The sequence below is a fragment of the Triplophysa rosa genome, unplaced genomic scaffold (assembly GCF_024868665.1).
Source record: "Triplophysa rosa unplaced genomic scaffold, Trosa_1v2 scaffold173_ERROPOS264974, whole genome shotgun sequence".
In the NCBI taxonomy this organism is placed as follows: Eukaryota; Metazoa; Chordata; class Actinopteri; order Cypriniformes; family Nemacheilidae; genus Triplophysa; species Triplophysa rosa.
This window is the reverse complement of record NW_026634179.1, coordinates 19,535-39,194: the sequence shown is the minus strand read 5'-3', so window position 1 is coordinate 39,194 and position 19,660 is coordinate 19,535. Positions and strand designations below refer to the sequence as shown.

Below are 19,660 nucleotides of genomic sequence, written 5' to 3'. Positions count from 1 at the left end.
TTTATAAAATAAGCACTTTAGAAATAGTTGAAGTTGCATTTATTAGGACTCATAGGATAAAAATAAACCAAATTGCAAACTAAATCCAACCATCGATATTATTTAATTTTGAAATGAGTGTGAGAACCCGCAATCTCATGCCCAAATGTATCAACCAGCTACACTAACTGGCAGTATGGTCATATCAAAGGATCTCAAACTTTGGGTCGGAGGGTCATGCAAAGCCACTTGCTCTTGCGATGCATTAAAAAAGTGTATTCCAGTAACTTACAATTACTTGTATAGTTCACACGTTTATTGTGCTTGGACACTGAATGCTTAAGCGGCGTATTTACAGCGTGAAGCATGTAGCTTATGGCCGTGTTTATTAAAGCATTAAAATATAATCAACATTATTAATCACACTTACAATATCAAGGGAATGAGATTAACAAGTATGCCATTATTGTGCAGCCCTACAATGAGGTATTTTGATATTGAAATTAAACATATTCATTCATGACAAGAAAAAGTAAAGTGAGTGAATGTGTGTTGTTTCCCTAATTTCTATTTAAAAGGTGTGCCATGAGATAGCCGATTATACCTGTGTTTGGCAACCCCTTATTTATATTATCATATATGTTGCTATAGTGTTATTATTTACTCAACAAAAGCGCAGAACCCGGAACATAATCAACAGCTATAGCAGGAAAAAAGAGCTGAATTTAGGGGCTTTGTATTTGCCAAAATTAGACCAACACGATCCAAAAGCTATTTGCTGCCGTGGCAGGTTAACTTTTCTATCTTTATAATTGCAGCATAAAGTGTAGCCAGCTTTTCAAGGTTTAAATGCACTAAAATGCTCCTCGGTTGGCGCAGTCTTTGATTTAGCCAAAAAAATGCAGTTTGACTAAACTTTATTTCGCAATCTTTCTCTTTAAATATACTCAAAATTGTTTGGGTTGCCAGCTGATGCACCTTATTTAGATAATATCATTAAAAAGCTAACAACCATAAGTGTAACGACAATTATATTCTTTGCATGAAAACATGTCAACATAATGTTCTTTTTAAGTTTAGAATTTTATTTGTAAAGACTGCGATGTAAAGAAGCTTTTTTCCACTGTGGCCACTAGCGGGATGTACTCTTAACAGTGTTAAGGTATAGCTAAGAGTGCTCCAGACCAACCTTCCGAACATACTGTATAACTTACAGAAGGTATACTTAACTAAGAACGTTTCGGGAAACACATATTAACGGTAAGGTACAACTTAAGGTATAATTTAAGAATGACGTAGCGTTAAGAAGGTTTCGGGAAACGCGGCCCAGATCATTCACACTGTAAAACTAATTTATTCATTGTCTTTCTTAATTTTGTGCATATTATGTTTTAATGTACTTGAATGCTGTATGTTTCAGGATAAGTTAAGAAGGTTAACCACAGGTACCGTGGGTCGAGGACCAGGCAGACACGCACAGAGAACATCAGACTCAGAATATAAAATGCGCAGAAAATAAAATACAAGTAAAATCCAAGACTCACAGCCAGCTACTAGTCAATGTATAATTGGAATAGAAACATTGCTTGATTTAATGTAAATTTGAATGTCAGTTAATGACATTTATTAATGTAGTAAAGTTAGTAAACTATGCAAGTTATTTTACGGACTTATCTTTAAATGGGTTGATGTCAAATGGAGTTTACATTTATAAATTGTCATTATATGTTTGACGTAAATTTGACTTGGGCAATAATTGTTTACCTTTGAATGTTTTACATTGTTACTGCTTCACTTCTTGAAAAGGTCTCCTACAAGTCATACTTTTACAAAAAAAATTTGGCACTTATCACTATCCTTAAGAACATTTCTATAACTTTTTATAAATATGGGCCCTCACTTGTGTTTATGTTTGGGAAAATACCAGTAGATTTCGCTCCATGCAAGTGAGATTAGCTAGTGGGAACTGTGTCATTTCGCCACTGCGGTGACTAAAAGAATCCAATTCATTACTTGCAATAAGTTTCGATATCTTGTGTAGGCCTATTTTGCTAATTGAATTAATCTTACGTTTCATTCATATAATGAAAAATCAAGTTTTAGGGCTACCCTTTACCAGAAAGAATGAATGTGCATTTTCCCCATATTCCATTTAAAAGTATTTTGGTGGCGAAATAAACCTGTTTAGGTGGTTTCTGGAATGAAATTGTTTGAAATATACTGTATGTAATACAATAAACATTTTTTAGCTAATGCTGCTCTCATTTTTAACTGATTGACATACGGATTATATTTCAGTAAGCCGTGCAATTTAAACATAACTTCTGATGTGCATTTATGTTCATGGCATTTATAATAAAAAAAGAGACGACTGTGCGCTTGATCCGCGCTGCATGACACATCACGTGTGGGGTTAGGGGCTACTACATCCCTGAAATTAGTTTGCAGGGAGGGATGTCTGGGTTATAACCAGTCCCGCGTTTGGCTTTTGCGGACCTGGGATAACGCATTCTTAGATTCCTTGTGTGCCCGTTATATTCAATTAACTTGTAAATGAAATGTTTAATCAACCACTGTAAAACAAGCCCATTCTCATGAATGAAATGCATATAAATAACACGCGCTGTTGCAATATCGTATAACTCTCCAAAACAACGGGTGTCAAATTTCCAGTTTTTCATATTAAAATAACGAGAAATACATAATGCATCCCCTAAATGGCCTAGTATTAATCATCATTAATACTGATATAATGATTAATCTTAAAAATTAAATTGGGAGAGTGTGTCTGACCCTCGAATAGTATCGGGGAGGCTATTCCAGAGTTTAGGTGCTACGTATGAGAAAGCTCTACCCCCTTTGGTGGATTTAGTTATTCTAGGTGTTATCAAAAGTCTGGAGTTTTGAGATCTTAGAGAGCGTGATGGGTTGTAGTGTGGTAGAAGCTCTGTTATGTAGGTAGGGGCTAAACCGTTTAAGGCTTTATAAGTAATTAAAAGAACTTTAAAGTCAATACGATACTTAATGGGTAACCAGTGAAGGGTTGATAACATTGGGGTTATGTGATCGTATTTTCTGGACCTGGTTAGAACTCTGGCAGCTGCATTCTGAACTAACTGTAGTTTGTTTATTGATGCTGCAGGACAACCACTAAGCAGTGCATTACAGTAGTCAAGTCTTGAGGTCACAAATGCATGAATAAGCTTCTCTGCATCAGCCACACACATAAAATATTTCGCAATTTGGCAACATTTCTAAGGTGAAGAAGGCTGTTTTTGTGACATTTGAGATGTGATTTTTAAATGACAGGTTGCTGTCTAATATAACGCCGAGGTCTTTAACTGTATTTGTTGGAGTAACAGTGCAGCCTTCAATTTGCAGGTTATAATCCGAAATATTCTGCTCACGTGTCTTTGGTCCGATAAGTAATATTTCTGTTTTATAAGAATTTAAAAGAAGGAAATTGCAAGTCATCCGATGTTTTATATCGTCGATGCACTCTGCCAGTTTGGATAGCTGGAAGGAATCATCTGGTCTTGATGAGATATATAGCTGAGTATCATCTGCATAACAGTGGAAGCTAATTCCATGTTTTCTAATAATGTTTCCAAGGGGCAGCATGTAAATGGAGAATAGCAAGGGTCCTAAAACCCATCCCTGGGGTAATCCATAATTTACTTGCGTTAGATTTGATGATTCCCCATTTAAATGGACAAATTGATGTCTGTCTGATAAGTAAGATCTGAACCATTGTAGTGCCTGTCCCTGAATACCGGTATAATTGTGTAAGCGATCTAGAGGTATTTTATGGTCTACAGCATCGAACGCAGCACTAAGGTCAAGCAGGACTAGGAGTGAGATGTTACCTTTATCTGATGCTATAAGCAGGTCGTTTGTAATTTTAACGAGTGCAGTTTCAGTACTATGATGCGGTCTAAAACCTGACTGGAATTTTTCGTGTATGTCATTATTTTGTAAGAAAGAGCACAACTGAGTGGACACTACTTTTTCTAGTATTTTAGACAGGAAAGGGAGATTTGAAATCGGTCTATAGTTTCCTAGTTCATTGGGGTCTAAGTTTGGTTTCTTGATAAGAGGCTTAATGACGGCCAGTTTAAAGGCTCCTGGGACATGGCCTAGATTAATTGACGAGTTGATAATGTTATAAATGGGCTCAATTGCAACGGGTAATAACTCTTTTAATAATTTAGTGTATGGGATCTAATAAGCAAGTTGTAGGTTTAGATGTTGCAATAAGTTTAATTAAATCTTCCTGTTTTATAGGTGAAAAACACTGTAGCCTTTCTTTTTGGGCGATGGTTGGTACTAATTTATAGGACAGACTTGGAGGTTGAGTTTTTACTATTTTGTCTCGTATGTTTTCGATTTTCTCTGTAAAAAATTCATGAAATCATTGCTACCAAGGTGCGGCGGAATACCCAGGTCAGGTGAAGTCTGTTTATTGTTAGTTTAGCAACTGTACTAAATAAAAACCTTGGATTGTTTTTGTTAGTTTCTATGAGGTTACGGAGGTGCTCAGCCTTTGCTACTTTTAGTGCCTTTTTATAACAGTTTGCACTCTCTTTCCACGCAATTTTAAAGACCTCTAATTGGGTTTGTTTCCATTTGCGCTCCAGTTTACGTGTTTCTCTTTTAAGGGCGCGAGTGGTGCTATTGTACCATGGTGCTGCGTTTTTCTCATTAATCTTTTTTGACTTCATAGGTGCGACAGCTTCTAATGTATTAGAGAAAATAGTACCCAATTTGCTGGTCATGTCATCGAGCGATTCTGTATTTATTGGTATGGTTATTAAAGGAGTCAGATCTGGCAAGCTCTTTGCGAAACTATCTTTAGTAGTCGAGGTAATTGTTCTACCCTGTCGATAACGAGTTAAACGGCTGATTTCTGCAGTGCGCAGTGTACATGTTATAAGATAGTGATCAGTACATCGTCGCTTTGAGGTATAATATCTATATTGGTTAGATCGGCTCCGTGAGATATAATCAAGTCTAGTGTATGATTAAATCGATGAGTGGGTCCATTGATGTGTTGTGTTACTCCAAAAGAGTGTAATAGCTCTGTAAACGCCACTGCTAATGCATCGTTAGCACTATCTACGTGGATATTAAAGTCTCCGACAATTAGTACTTTATCAACGTTAACCAATAGGTCCGATAGGAAGTCCGCAAACTCTTTCGACTCTCGCCACAGCAGAGCAGTGCAGTGTTGGCTTGCTCACCGGGAGACTGCATTTATTCATTTATTTATTAGATATTATTTATTATAATGATCTTGCTTGGTCTATAAACACCATGCACTGTGCTGTGTTTTACCTTTCTGTGTTTTTCTTATTTGCTCCTGTAAAGCTGCTTTGGAACAATGCACATTGTGAAAAGCGCTATATAAATAAAATTGAATTGAATTGAATTTCAGAAAAACCAGTGGAACCGAGGCTCATACACAGTAGCCAACGTAAAAGAAAGCAACGGTTTTTTACTTTCGTTTGGAACAATTATGTTCAATGCAAGCACTTCAAATGATTTAAATGTATGCTCTGTTCTCTGAGTTACAGTAAGAAAGTCTCTAAAGATTGTTGCGACACCACCACCTCGACCAACCGGACGTGGCTCATGCAAATAACAGTAGCTTGGTGGGGTACACTCATTTAGACCGTAATAATCATTTGGTTTAAGCCAGGTTTCGGTAAGGCAAAGTATATCAAAACTGTTGTCTGTGATCATTTCATTTACAATAACTGCCTTTGAATTTAGTGATCTAATATTTAAGTAGGCCGAACTTTATGAGTTTGTTTTGGTCGTTTATTACATTGTCCTCAGGTTTAATCACGATTAGATTTTTTCTCTGAGATTTGGCTATTTTGTTATTTTGTAGTATTATTCGGGGGACAGACACAGTCTCTATGCATTTGGAAGCAGTAACATTTCTAACAGATGAGTGGGAGGAACACAGACTATGGTTGAAGTTTTGACTTACCGCTGGGAGACGTAGTCAAGCGGTGCGTAGCGTCTTTGAGATGTTGTCAGACAGAAGAACCGCTCCGATGCTGCTGGGGTGCAGGCCGTCAGGGCGGAAGAGCCTAGGTCGCTCCCAGAACAGATCAAAATTATCTAACAAAGAGCAGCTTCTGTTCAATACACCATGACATCAACCATTTATTTAGAGCAAATAGTCTACTGAACTTTTCATTCCCTCGTCGGTAGGTAGGAAGCGGCCCTGATACGATGATCCTCTGCCGATGGGCGATGCGTTGCGATACCGTCTCGATCAGACTCCTGAAGTCCCTCTTCAGGATCTCCGACTGCCACATCCTACGATCATTCACCCCCGGTGCAGCACGACAGCTCCGACGTTAGCATCAGTCCTTCAGGATCGCAAGGTACCTGCGCAGAGACATAAGAACACGGGCGCCAGGAAAACAATGAGTGCAGCACCTTACCTTTAGTGAAAGGGTACTGGACGATTGAGTCTCCGATGACCACAGCGTTGCATTCCATCTCGCAGAGGGCGGCAAAGAGGTTCCTGGTCGGGAATCTCGAAGACCGGTGGCGGCGGTTGGGTCATCGCTCCAGTCCTGGCTCGCGCCTTTCCGTGGGTTCATCCGTCCAGTCCGTGTCTCGCGCTTCGCCGGGTCATCGCTCAGTCCTGGCTCGCGCCTTTCACCGTGGGTGTGCCGGTGCAGGAGTGAAGTTCATTTGGGCTGATCGTGTTCTCGAAGCCTGGGCTCTGTGCAGAGAAACAGCGGAGTAGAAGTGGAAGGAGTATTAAAATTCGCGATGAAAACTTACCGCGGATTTGCGAGCGTCAGCTCTGGATGTTTCCAGCGCCGTTTTTCGTTCTCGAGACCGTGATCTGCTTCTCCACAGCTACAGATTACGAGTGCGATCTTATCGATTTTTGGTATGGATTATTAAGATATGTTTTACCCTCGGTTAGAATAACAATTTAAAACACAAGTCTAAGATATAACAAGAATAGACGATGAAAGAATAAGTGAAAGAGCTCCGACTCAAACCCGCTCTCAAGCAAACAGGAAAGGACTGTCGAAGATCACCCAATATATGGTCTATATATTTCAAACAATTTCATTCCAGAAACCACCTAAACAGGTTTATTTCGCCACCAAAATACTTTTAAATGGAATATGGGGAAAATGCACATTCATTCTTTTGGTGAGTAGCCCTAAAACTTGATTTTTCATTATATGAATGAAACGTAAGATTAATTCAATTACCAAAATAGGCCTACACAAGATATCGAAACTTATTGCAAGTAATGAATTGGATTTTTTTAGTCACCGCAATGGCGAAATTACACAGTTCCCACTAGCTAATCTCACTTGCATGGAGCGAAATCTACTGGTATTTCCCCAAACATAAACACAGGTGAGGGCCCATATTTATAAAAAGTTATAGAAATGTTCTTAAGGATAGTGATTTAAGTGCCAAAAATTTTTTGTAAAAGTATGACTTGTAGAGACCTTTTCAAGAAGTGAAGCAGTAACAATGTAAAACATTCAAAGGTAAACAATTATTGGCCAAGTCAAATTTACGTCAAACATATAATGACAATTTATAAATGTAAACTCCATTTGACATCAACCCATTTAAAGATAAGTCCGTAAAATAACTTGCATAGTTTACTAACTTTACTACATTAATAAATGTCATTAACTGACATTCAAATTTACATTAAATCAAGCAATGTTTCTATTCCAATTATACATTGACTAGTAGCTGACTGTGAGTCTTGGATTTTACTTGTGTTTTATTTTCTGCGCATTTATATTCTGAGTCTGATGTTCTCTGTGCGTGTCTGCCTGGTCCTCGACCCACTGTACCTGTGGTTAACCTTCTTAACTTATCCTGAAACATACAGCATTCAAGTACATTAAAACATAATATGCACAAAATTAAGAAAGACAATGAATAAATTAGTTTTACAGTGTGAATGATCTGGGCCGCGTTTCCCGAAACCTTCTTAACGCTACGTCGTTCTTAAGTTATACCTTAAGTTGTACCTTACCGTTAATATGTGTTTCCCGAAACCTTCTTAGTTAAGTATACCTTCTGTAAGTTATACAGTATGTTCGGAAGGTTGGTCTGGAGCACTCTTAGCTATACCTTAACACTGTTAAGAGTACATCCCGCTAGTGGCCACAGTGGAAAAAAGCTTCTTTACATCGCAGTCTTTACAAATAAAATTCTAAACTTAAAAAGAACATTATGTTGACATGTTTTCATGCAAAGAATATAATTGTCTTTACACTTATGGTTGTTAGCTTTTTAATGATATTATCTAAATAAGGTGCATCAGCTGGCAACCCAAACAATTTTGAGTATATTTAAAGAGAAAGATTGCGAAATAAAGTTTAGTCAAACTGCATTTTTTTGGCTAAATCAAAGACTGCGCCAACCGAGGAGCATTTTAGTGCATTTAAACCTTGAAAAGCTGGCTACACTTTATGCTGCAATTATAATGATAGAAAAGTTAACCTGCCACGGCAGCAAATAGCTTTTGGATCGTGTTGGTCTAATTTTGGCAAATCAACACTCATATGCCAGCACTAAATTTCTAGTCTACCTTTTATCCATGCTAAAGCAGTGTTGCATGACCTCCGACCAGTTCTGGATCCTTTGATAAATATGTAACTTTCAGCAACACCCATTGTACGCCAGCTACGTTACCGTTCCCTTGAGTTTGACTCAATTCACATAAATCCACCATTTGATAGTCACACCATAGCATAATATCAGGGAACAACCCATTTAAGTTCACCTTTTTTTCTTCCTTGTTCAGCTGTTGTCTTCAAGCAATTCTCAATATCATAAATACCTTTGTGGCTGCAAGCACTACTGCTTTTTGATACTTACTGTTTTTGGAATACTTACCTAAGTTTTCTGTTTAAATAACCCTTCTTCAGTGTATCTAACTCAGTGGTGTGCTCTCCGTCTCCGACCCTGACGATATGACCATACCGCCAGTTAGTGTAGCGGGGTTGATACATTTGGGCATGAGATTGCGGGTTCTCACACTCATTTCAAAATTAAATAATATCGATGGTTGGATTTAGTTTGCAATTTGGTTTATTTTTATCCTATGAGTCCTAATAAATGCAACTTCAACTATTTCTAAAGTGCTTATTTTATAAAGAATGCCGCTACCTCACATAACGCAGTAAAGCAGTACTTGTATAGAGTGAATAATTGATTGTCACGATCAATATTTATTCAGCACCACCACCATGGAAAGCACCTGGTAACGTGGGACGTAAGAAAGTAACCTTTATAGGTATAGTTTAGGAAGTAGGCTATACGCCTAGAAAAGGAATAACTTGAGTTAAGGTGTAACTTCAGAGTCTTCATAGCTAAGAGACAAATTATCGGGAAATGCAGCCCTGTTATATTTAACATTTTATTTTATTATAATCCTATAATCCTGTTATATTTTTGCATTTATGTTCATGGTATTTATAATAAAANAAAGAGATGACTGTGCGCTTGATCCGCGCTGCATGACACATCACGTGTGGGGTTAGGGGCTACTACATCCCTGAAATTAGTTTGCAGGGAGGGATGTCTGGGTTATAACCAGTCCCGCGTTTGGCTTTTGCGGACCTGGGATAACGCATTCTTAGATTCCTTGTGTACCCGTTATATTCAATTAACTTGTAAATGAAATGTTTAATCAACCACTGTAAAAAAAGCCCATTCTCATGAATGAAATGCGTATAAATAACACGCGCTGTTGCAATATCGTATAACTCTCCAAAACAACGGGTGTCAAATTTCCAGTTTTTCATATTAAAATAACGAGAAATACATGATGCATCCCCTAAATGGCCTAGTATTAATCATCATTAATACTGATATAATGATTAATCTTAAAAATCAGAAACAGTTTAGCAATAAAATCCGAACAATATGTAGCCCATACAATTTTCATGAATAATTATTATTTTCTGTTCTTTTTTTCCAGAGCGCATCATAAATAAATAACATTTTCTGCGCTACAGGTTTTGCTTCTTGTTCTGGTGTTAAAGTCTAAAGAGTTTTCTGTTGATTTGTTCAACACAACGTGCTTTTATGCTACTAGTGTTTATTTATATAATAGGCTACAGATCAAAACCAAACAGACATGGAGATAGAAATGACATAGAAAACGACATCAATGGATTTATATGTGGTGTAGCCTACGGTGGTTAGAGGTCCCACAGTAAAACAAAAACAGTTTTTGTAATTTGTCATGTTAATAACGTTCCAAGTCCATTATCTTATTTACACTTAATCCAGAAATGCATGCCCAGCTACGTTGCTGCCCAGGAAAAGCAAAAGCGAGCGCGATAAAAACATAATTCAAATTCTGTGTCCTCATAAACTACATTTACATAAACAAATATTGGAATAGTTTCATGAGCTTAAATCTTCGAAAAATAATATTAAAAAATCTGCCATTCCCTATATAGTAATTATGTTCAAGATTGCAGAAGCCCGTGCGCATCAGTGTGCCTTTTCTTAAGTTACACTTATTTTCCTCCTGTGTTTTTTCCTGTAAAACGGCATTGAAACACTTGGAACATTGCAAAAAAAGCACTACATAGAATTTAATTGAACAAGTTAAATGCTCCAGTAGCAGCAGTTTTTCCTTTACATATTTTAATGTGGGTCCACAATACTGTAACCCATTGAAATTAGTTGAGAAATGTAAACGTTATTCACGAGTTCGCCAATGCAAATAATAATGGTGGCAGGGATAATGCTGATAGCAGGGGTAGGTAAAATATGCGTATGGCGTGCTGTCCAGGGAGCGGGCTCCGAGCTCGCCGGTTCCTTCCGAACCCGGAACACTCTCCCCCTGATGTGGGCGAGTGCGCCGAGCTCGGAAATGGGGAGATGAGACGGGGAGGTGGAGGGGTGTTGAATTACTTGTAGAGATGGCGCAGGTGAGATTTCTGGTCTTATTTATAAGGAGTCTCGCTTGAGCTGACTGCGAACCAGCCGAGATGATTATGTGCTCCGGCTTCTCCCGAACTTTGTTAATGAAACATAATTTATGCTTCATACAAAAAATAAAAAACGCAGCTTCCTCGTTTACTGGTTTTCTGACATTTTTCGTGTTTTTAACATGATTTTAATCTTCATGTACTGTCCGTAGTGATTCGGATATGCATTATACTGAAATATGTGTTTTGTGTAATGTTAAAATGCAAATGAGAACTCTCTCGGGATCCCTTAGTGTTCGGGACTCTCGGCAGCAGCCCATTTTGCCCATTGGGTTGACGGCATAATACATATAATTTTACAAATGCACACATTCTTGAAAAACGCGTCGGTAGTTGTTAAGAAAATTTCGCAAAGCCATGCTTTCGATGGTCTGTCTGTACCGCTTGTATTTTGAAATTCCCTATTCTCCCCTGTCGTAAAATCACGTATATGCTGACGTATTCGGAACTAGGACCGTATGCAATGCCACGCATGAGGGAACATCACATTTATATGTATAATTCATGAATGACACGTGGTTACGCTAATGATGAAGTCACGACTATATGTTTAATCAATTTTATGCAAATCTTTCCGTTTTGTGACTTTCCATAGGCTAAAACCAATACGTCTGTAGACGAAATTACATCTTTAGGCGCAAAAACGCGTCCACGCGTTATATCGTCTGTACACGTTACGTCTAAAGACATTTTTGATTAAACGGTCTTCCATAGTTTCACACGTTTTGGCCTTTCTGGCCTTCCATGGGGAACTGCGTTGCCGTTTTCTAAATGCTCCAGACCTTAGCATTTCATAATTATTTATGGTTTTAATATTTTGTAGCACCTAACCCCAACCTCACCCTCACCCTAAACCTAACCCTAACCACTTCTCAGCCAGAAAAAACACAACACGCGAATAAAAGTACAGTCACAGGTATTTATTGCACAAACTGACCAAAAGCATTACAAAATATAACAAACAACTCGTTTCGCTTACCTTTTTGAACCAAAGCCGTACGATAACTTGACAATGAAGATGCCGTGCGTGTCCGTGAATACATGAAGTCGGCTGACTCTGCTCCCATTCAAAAGATAAACCGGAACAGCTAGATGCAGTCGGTTGCGGGAGCCAATACCGACACGAGACACGGGAGAGCCAATGGCATCGAAGATGACGTAACTTCCTCTGGCGGCAAATTTTGAACGTTGTTCTTCACTGGATTTGAGATTGACGGCAGACGGTGATCGCTTTCGCATCTGTTCCTCATACAAATCGATCGTTTCGCGTTGGTACCGTTAGAATATCTGTATTTTTGAACGACGTTGTGACTGCTTGTATTATGTGTTTTATATTACGATAAATAAACTGTTTTAAACATTACTTGCTCAAACTGTCTGAATAGTGTCGTGTAAACGCAATTATCCTGGCCATTAAACTTAAATTAAACCCCGAAACATCATCATTGCAAATTATATCGAATATACATTTTCATAATGACGGTGAAATTCGCGTGCCCTTCACGTCGAAAAACGATGCCAAAGGGGTACCCTGCGCGTTCAAAAGTGACGCGGAAGGGCTCTGACCGAGCGTAAAAATGTGACGAGTGGGAGTGAGAATGTGTTGCTCACGTACCTTCGTGATAGTTCTCCCAAAAATAAACATTTCATCATTTATTGACCCGCTTGTCGTTAAAAACTATATGTTGTTGAAAAGTGTATATGAACACTATGAAAAGAAGAGAAAAGTATATAAGAAAAAAAGATATTTTGAGAAATGTCTCAGTGGTTTTGCGTCCATACAATGGAAGTCAATGGGAGCCAGTGTTGTTTGGTTACCAGCGTTCTTCAAAATATCTCCTTTTGTTTTCTGCAGAGGAATGACATTTACAATGACATGTGGGTGAATACATTATGAAAGAATTTTTATTATTGGGTGAACTATACCTGTAAGGATGGTCTTCAGTGACCCTTATAAATATTGTTATATTAATGACAAAGTGTGATTTTTTTTCGTTTATTGCTCAAATTCATTTTTATAAATCACATATTGATTATAAATTCCTTTGATTTTAGTTCAGAACTAATGTAATGAACTTTTAATTTCTAGAAAACTTATATGACAATGCCTCAGATTCAGGCTCATGTCACAGCTCGGACTCCAACTCCAGCGATAGAACTGCCAAAGTAAATGTCTCTGTGTTTTTAAAAACAAGCTAAAAAATAGCAGATGAGTAAACAAATTTCAAACGCCATAGAATGTTGTCTCAATAATTACTAACCATGATGCAATTTGTTCAAGCATAACATTTGTAGGTATTACAATGATGGTCACTGCCGGTATGGAGACAAGTGTTGAAATGAGCACATATGCAAGTACTACGTGAATGACTCGTGCCGCTATGGTGCTGGATGCAGACTAAACCACAATCCTAAATCACATGCATCACGTGGACCAAATGAACATAGAGAGAGGAAAAGCTATGGTGGATGGCATAAAAGAAAGAGTAGTCCCTCATCTGAAGGTATGTTTGCATTGATGTTAGTGTATAGTGATTTACGAACCGTTTGTTTCTTATTAAGCATTTTTAACACTTACAGACAGTGATGAAGACGATGGCAGACCGTACAGATGGCAGTTGGATTTAGGAGATGGCTGGGAGGACATTGCCAATGATCACATACTGGAGGCTCAGTATTCACGACCCAACACCAAAGGAATCAGGATCTATAACACCCGCGCGGGGTATGTTTATTGTTATTGTTAATTAAATGTTAAAATGTTTTGTACGTTTATTCCTACAAAACTGTTCCAAAATATATGGCAAACTATTTATTGCGATTGATTTCACCAAGATGAGAGTTCTTAAAAAAAGGAATATTAAAGTCCGACGTAAAGGATCGAAACAGAGTGGCTGTGGTATTACCGTGGTGACCATGGCTGGTATCAGTATGGAGAGAAGGTAGGTAGTTGCCACGAATAAATATTCAGACACAAAATACTTGAAAAATATTTTACCACCTAATAGGTATTTTGTTTATGTTGGGATAAGAAAAGAGACAGTGAAGTGATACATTACACAAGTAACAATTACTTGCAGTAGCCAGATTTTTATTGGTTTAATCGAGTACAACCAGATTTTAAAATGTTGCAACTGACCAATCAGAATCACGTATTCCCTAGAATGAACGTAATGATCTATCTATGGAATACTGAATGAACATCTGGGTTTGTCTGTTCAGGGTTTAAAGGGCAAAGCCAGTCCGATTCAGAGTTCAAAACTGGAGAAGGAATATTAAAAAAAACCTGCAGGGTTCTGTTCAGTTCCCCATTGACTCCCACACATATGAAATTAACTTCAAAGGTTTGATTGAAACTAACACATGCCTGAAAATTAAATGATTAAGATGCTTAGCAGGTTTCATTTTTTTTAAACAGGAGTGGTCACATTCATGTGTTTATCTGTTAACAGGAATGTATCAGAAAAATGTATCTACAGACCTTAAAAGACGGGTTAGGAGGCGTCCTAAATATGAACCGTCTCAAACTGGAGTGTGAGTTTTACCTCATTTACTTAACACTGTATGTATTCATTTGGATTCCAAAACCTGACTTTTAAAGTGATGTGAAATGAAAGAGGTAAATTCTTTAGGTTGAAAAGTAGAAAATTACACAGTAAAAGTCTGTAAAATTACGTTTTTTACAGTTTTATTTGCAGATTTTTAACATATTTTCAAAATACTATCAAATTACAGAAAAGACTGCAAATTTACAAGAAAAACATGCCATTTTACAGGATAAAAACTGTTATTTTTACGGTATATTTCTGCAGCCCCAACTGCCAGAAAATGGGCGTTTTTTACAGAATTTTCTTTCAGTAATAGTGTCACATATGTAACTGCAATGTTATGTTTTTAACAGAGATAGCGAAAAGGAGGCAAAAGTTACAACATTAGGGTTTACAACAGCCATTACCTATACTGTACATCATGAAACAATTTACACTGACATCACAATCAATAAACATTAAAACAGTAGGAGTATAGTCATTTGATACCATTCACCAGTATGTGTCACTTAACAGATTAGATAACATAAGATAACATAAGAAGTTGATGGCCCCTGTAAATAAAACACCAGTGTGGCAGTTTGAAGGGAGGAAGGGTAAATGGCACACCTTCAAAAACACGGTAAAATGTATTCTTTGAAAGTACATAATGCTTTTTATAGTAACTAAATCACATAAGAGTAATAGGTGTGGACAAATTGTATTCATGTCTGTAGGGAACTTAAAATGGCTGTTTATCTTGTTTGTCATTTTCTGCTCTGGGTTTTGAATAGGGTGGATGTTCAGTCTCAAGTGATGACATCGAGAAGTGTTACCAAAAGCAACAAAACACAATGACCTTCACTATTAATGATGACATTTACACACTGAATTTTTCAAGTATGTCCGCTACAACAAGAACGTTTCAGAAATACAAGGGTACAACATGACCTTTGGGTAATTTAACCTTTTGACTTTTTTCAAATCAGGGATGAATCAAGTGAACAACAGAACAAATGCCAAACGCAAGATCCAGAGCAATTAACAATGATGCATCCGAACATCAAGTTTATTGAATTTAGGGTGGACGGGGTTATGATTTGTTTTATTTAGAATAACTGTGTTGAAAACTTTGAATTATTATGCAGTTATGATTACAAATAATAGTTGCTATTATTATTATGTGTAACATGTTTAATTAATATGATGTGGACCTGAAACATTTGTGTATAAAGAATAATAATTTTCTTTTTCAATCATATGTTTACTAATTAATGTTCCAGTTGAACATTTGCCTGCCATTTATACAGTTTTTAAATCATCAACTGCATTTTGTAAACTGCCAGAGATTCAGTGTTTACACCTTTCTGTTCATTTTGTTGATTTCTCTTCCCAGTCATACAACTTTATTTTCTATGTACACATACTTAATGGGGTTGTTTCTTAGCATCAGCTTGTCCACAACAGTGCTTAATAAATGACCCATACAAAACTTAAGGGATACACAGAGTAACACTATAAAAATCCACTTAGGAAAAATAACAGAAGATCTCTAGTCTTTACAGGGTTGGACATAATAATTTGAATAGGTAATTGTCACGGTCCCACCATCTTGTTTATGAAATTCTAGTCGTGTGGTGGGATCGGGGCAGAGTTCTTGGGTTTTATGTGGGAAGGCCATGAGATGTTTATGTTTTTACCTCTCATGTGTTTTTCCAGTGTCTCGTCTCTGTTCCCGCCATCTCGTTTCCTCGTTATCCTTCCCTAAGTGTTTGATTACCCACACCTGCCCCGTGTCGTTATCCCTCGTTTGTCTTCCCTTTAAATACCCTCTTGTTTCTTTGTCTTGTGCTCGTGGATTGTACTGTGTTCCGTGTATGTGCGTGTACTGCATTGTGTTTGTGTTGATGCTCGTGCCCTGCTGTGTTCTCGTGTCTGTGCTCGTGCCGCTGCTCGTGCTCGTTTGCTCGTTGTGCTCGTGCCCGTGTTGTCACCGTGTTCCTGTTCCTTGGCCTGTTCGTGTTTTGTGAGTTTTTGCCTTGTATTATTTAAGACGTTTGGTCGTGTCTTTGAGTTAGTTTATTTGTCTTGTTTTCATTTTGCCCCCTCGTGGGAAGTCTCTTGTTTTATATATATATATATCTCAGTTTCGTTTTCCCCATTGTGGGTGTTTTTGTTTGTGTTTTAATAAATTTGTTAACCCCTTCACTGCCTGCCTGCGCTTGGGTTCTTCTTCCACCACTTCTGTGACAGAATCCACGAGCCACTACTGAGCCCAGCAGGCAGCTCTGTGGACATGGGGAGCCGGGCTAGGGAGACCCACCGCCTCCTTTCCCTCCGCCAGGAGACACTAACATCTGGGTGTTTGCCAATCAGTTCCTGGATGTAGCAGAGCGAGGCTGCTTTGGGGAGGAGGAGCTCAAGGTGATGTTCAATGGCTGTCTTGCGGAACCACTCTCCGGTCGGAGATGCGGATGCTGAGACCCCTGGGTTTTGGAAATCTCGTATGTTACGCTAACAATCGGGATCCGCCAGGGGCCTCAGCACGTCTTGCCTCTCCGACCCGCCTGGAGGTGATTCCGGAGGAACGTGTCCTTAACATTGACACCATTACCTTGGGTCCCTCCGATCCATCTGCCTCGGGGCACTCTGCTGCACCACCCAGCGACACCCGTGGCCGGCGGAGACGAAGGGAGTCGTGGGCTCCCCGTCCGACTCCTCCGGTGCGGAGTATCTCGGGCCTTCCACCGCTTCCCTGCAACCGGCACATGTCCTGTGGGCCGGTCCAGGAAAAGAAGCCGAGGAGGGGGAAGCAGATGCCTGGTGCAGCCGGCGTCCAGCCGGTGTCCAGTCATGTATCCAGGCCGTGGTGTCCAGTCCGTGTGTCCAGTCCGGTGATCCAGCCGGCGTCCAGTCCGGTGATCCAGCCGGCGTCCAGCCGGCCGTGATCCAGCCGGTCCATCCAGCCGGTCATCCAGCCGGTCCGTCCCAGCCGGCCAGTCCAGCCGGCCTTCCAGCCGGCGTCAAGCCCTGTCCAGCCGGCCTTCCAGCCGGGTCCCTGGAGCCGGTCCCTGGGTCAGACTTTCCCCCCTGTGGGACAGTCTGTCAGGTCTTGTAGTCACCCTGGGACACCTGGAGGTGTTCATTAAGGGGGGGGCTCTGTCACGGTCCCACCGTCTTGTTTATGAAATTCTAGTCGTGTGGTGGGATCGGGGCAGAGTCCTTGGGTTTTATGTGGGAAGGCCATGAGATGTTTATGTTTTTACCTCTCATGTGTTTTTCCAGTGTCTCGTCTCTGTTCCCGCCATCTCGTTTCCTCGTTATCCTTCCCTAAGTGTTTGATTACCCACACCTGCCCCGTGTCGTTATCCCTCGTTTGTCTTCCCTTTAAATACCCTCTTGTTTCTTTGTCTTGTGCTCGTGGATTGTACTGTTCCGTGTATGTGCGTGTACTGCATTGCGTTTGTGTTGATGCTCGTGCCCGTGTTGTCACCCGTGTTCCTGTTCCTTGGCCTGTTCGTGTTTTGTGAGTTTTTGCCTTGTATTATTTAAGACGTTTGGTCGTGTCTTTGAGTTAGTTTATTTGTCTTGTTTTCATTTTGCCCCCTCGTGGGAAGTCTCTTGTTTTATATATATATATATATATATATCTATATCTATCTATCAGTTTCGTTTTCCCCATTGTGGGTGTTTTTGTTTGTGTGTTGTAAAATAAAAGTATCTGTTAACCCCTTCACTGCCTGCCTGCGCTTGGGTTCTCTTCCACCACGCTCTGATTGTGACAGGTAATATGTTGTTTTATATTAAGATTTAGACTTTTAGACAATAAAGAGGCTACATGCAGGGCAAGGGAGACCTTTTGCTCATTTGTATTTTTTCTCATTTGTTGTCAGGTGAGATTTTCCTAGGCTGTTTTAGAAAAAAAGTTGAATCTTAAGTGACACCTTACGGATACTTTATTATCTATGCAATGAAAGAGTGCTCTGTGAACAATGTCCTGAAGGCAATCATGTGACAATCAGTTGTTTAAAAGCATTTTTACTGCGTTTTTAGATTTTACAAACTGAACTTTAACTCAGGGGATTGAGCCTTTTGTAAAGGCTTTGTGCATTACAACACATCCTATATGCCTTAGGTTTATGGTTATAAAAATACATTTTCATGTTCAAAAATCTTGTCTAATCAATTTTACTTTTCTTTGCACACTTTAAACATTATTTATTTTAACAATTATTTATGAAATTCTTTAGCTTAAGAAAGTAACTTCAAATGCGAAGAAAATGTTTTCTACAGAGGATTCATATTGCAAGGCTATTCAATTAGTTTGTCATGCGGGCCAGTTCATGAAAAGCATCCCAAATGAGGGGCCGGAGAGATATGGCTTGCAATATGAGGGATGACACAACAACAAAAAGAAATTCGTTTGATTTTTTCCCAAATTCCATTTTTTCTGTTTTAATTTTTCTGCATTCTGCATTTTACGTCCTTCACTATACAATAGTAATATATTTGCCCACATGAAAAAAATACTTCAGTATACTACAGTATTCACTTATAAACTATATTAAAAACCTGCAGTAGATACAGTACGTTGAACCACACAGGGAAAAATAGAAATAATAGAATCTTACATAATACATTTGCAAGATTCTGTGCCATTCCACGTTATACAGCAAAATCTGTTTAATGCCTGAAATCCGTGATTCAATCTTAGGGCCATGTTGTATTTTTACATTTTTGCCCCATAAGACACCCAAAGTTTTTTCCTACATTTAAACATGCTGATGTTGTATGTTAAACTGCACAACAACAACATCGGTGCATTGTAAGATGCCCAAGCAGGTTTTTCTACATTCAAACGTGTTCATTTGTTGTATTTTGAAACTGCATAACAAAAAATCAAAATTCAGTGAGTGAAACAACATTAACCTACAGGCGCTATTCTCCGCCCTTGCCTCTGTACTTTTTAAATGGAGATCCTATTCGTGCTAGCAAAATGTCAGAAATGAAACTAATAAGTTATCATCCGTCATCGTCCTGTTCACCGCGTCTCACAGGAGAGAAGTATCGCAAGCCGATGGTGTCAGAATTACGCCATAGATTAAACGCGCTTATATCCGAACGCAGCAATTT

The 19,660-nt window shown here is 38.8% G+C and overlaps 1 pseudogene; it reads left to right on the top strand.

Annotated features, from left to right (window-relative positions):
• The first annotated feature begins 10,931 nt into the window (after positions 1-10,931).
• LOC130549779 (protein mono-ADP-ribosyltransferase PARP12-like) lies at positions 10,932-16,437 on the top strand (annotated as a pseudogene).
• Positions 16,438-19,660: the final 3,223 nt, after the last annotated feature.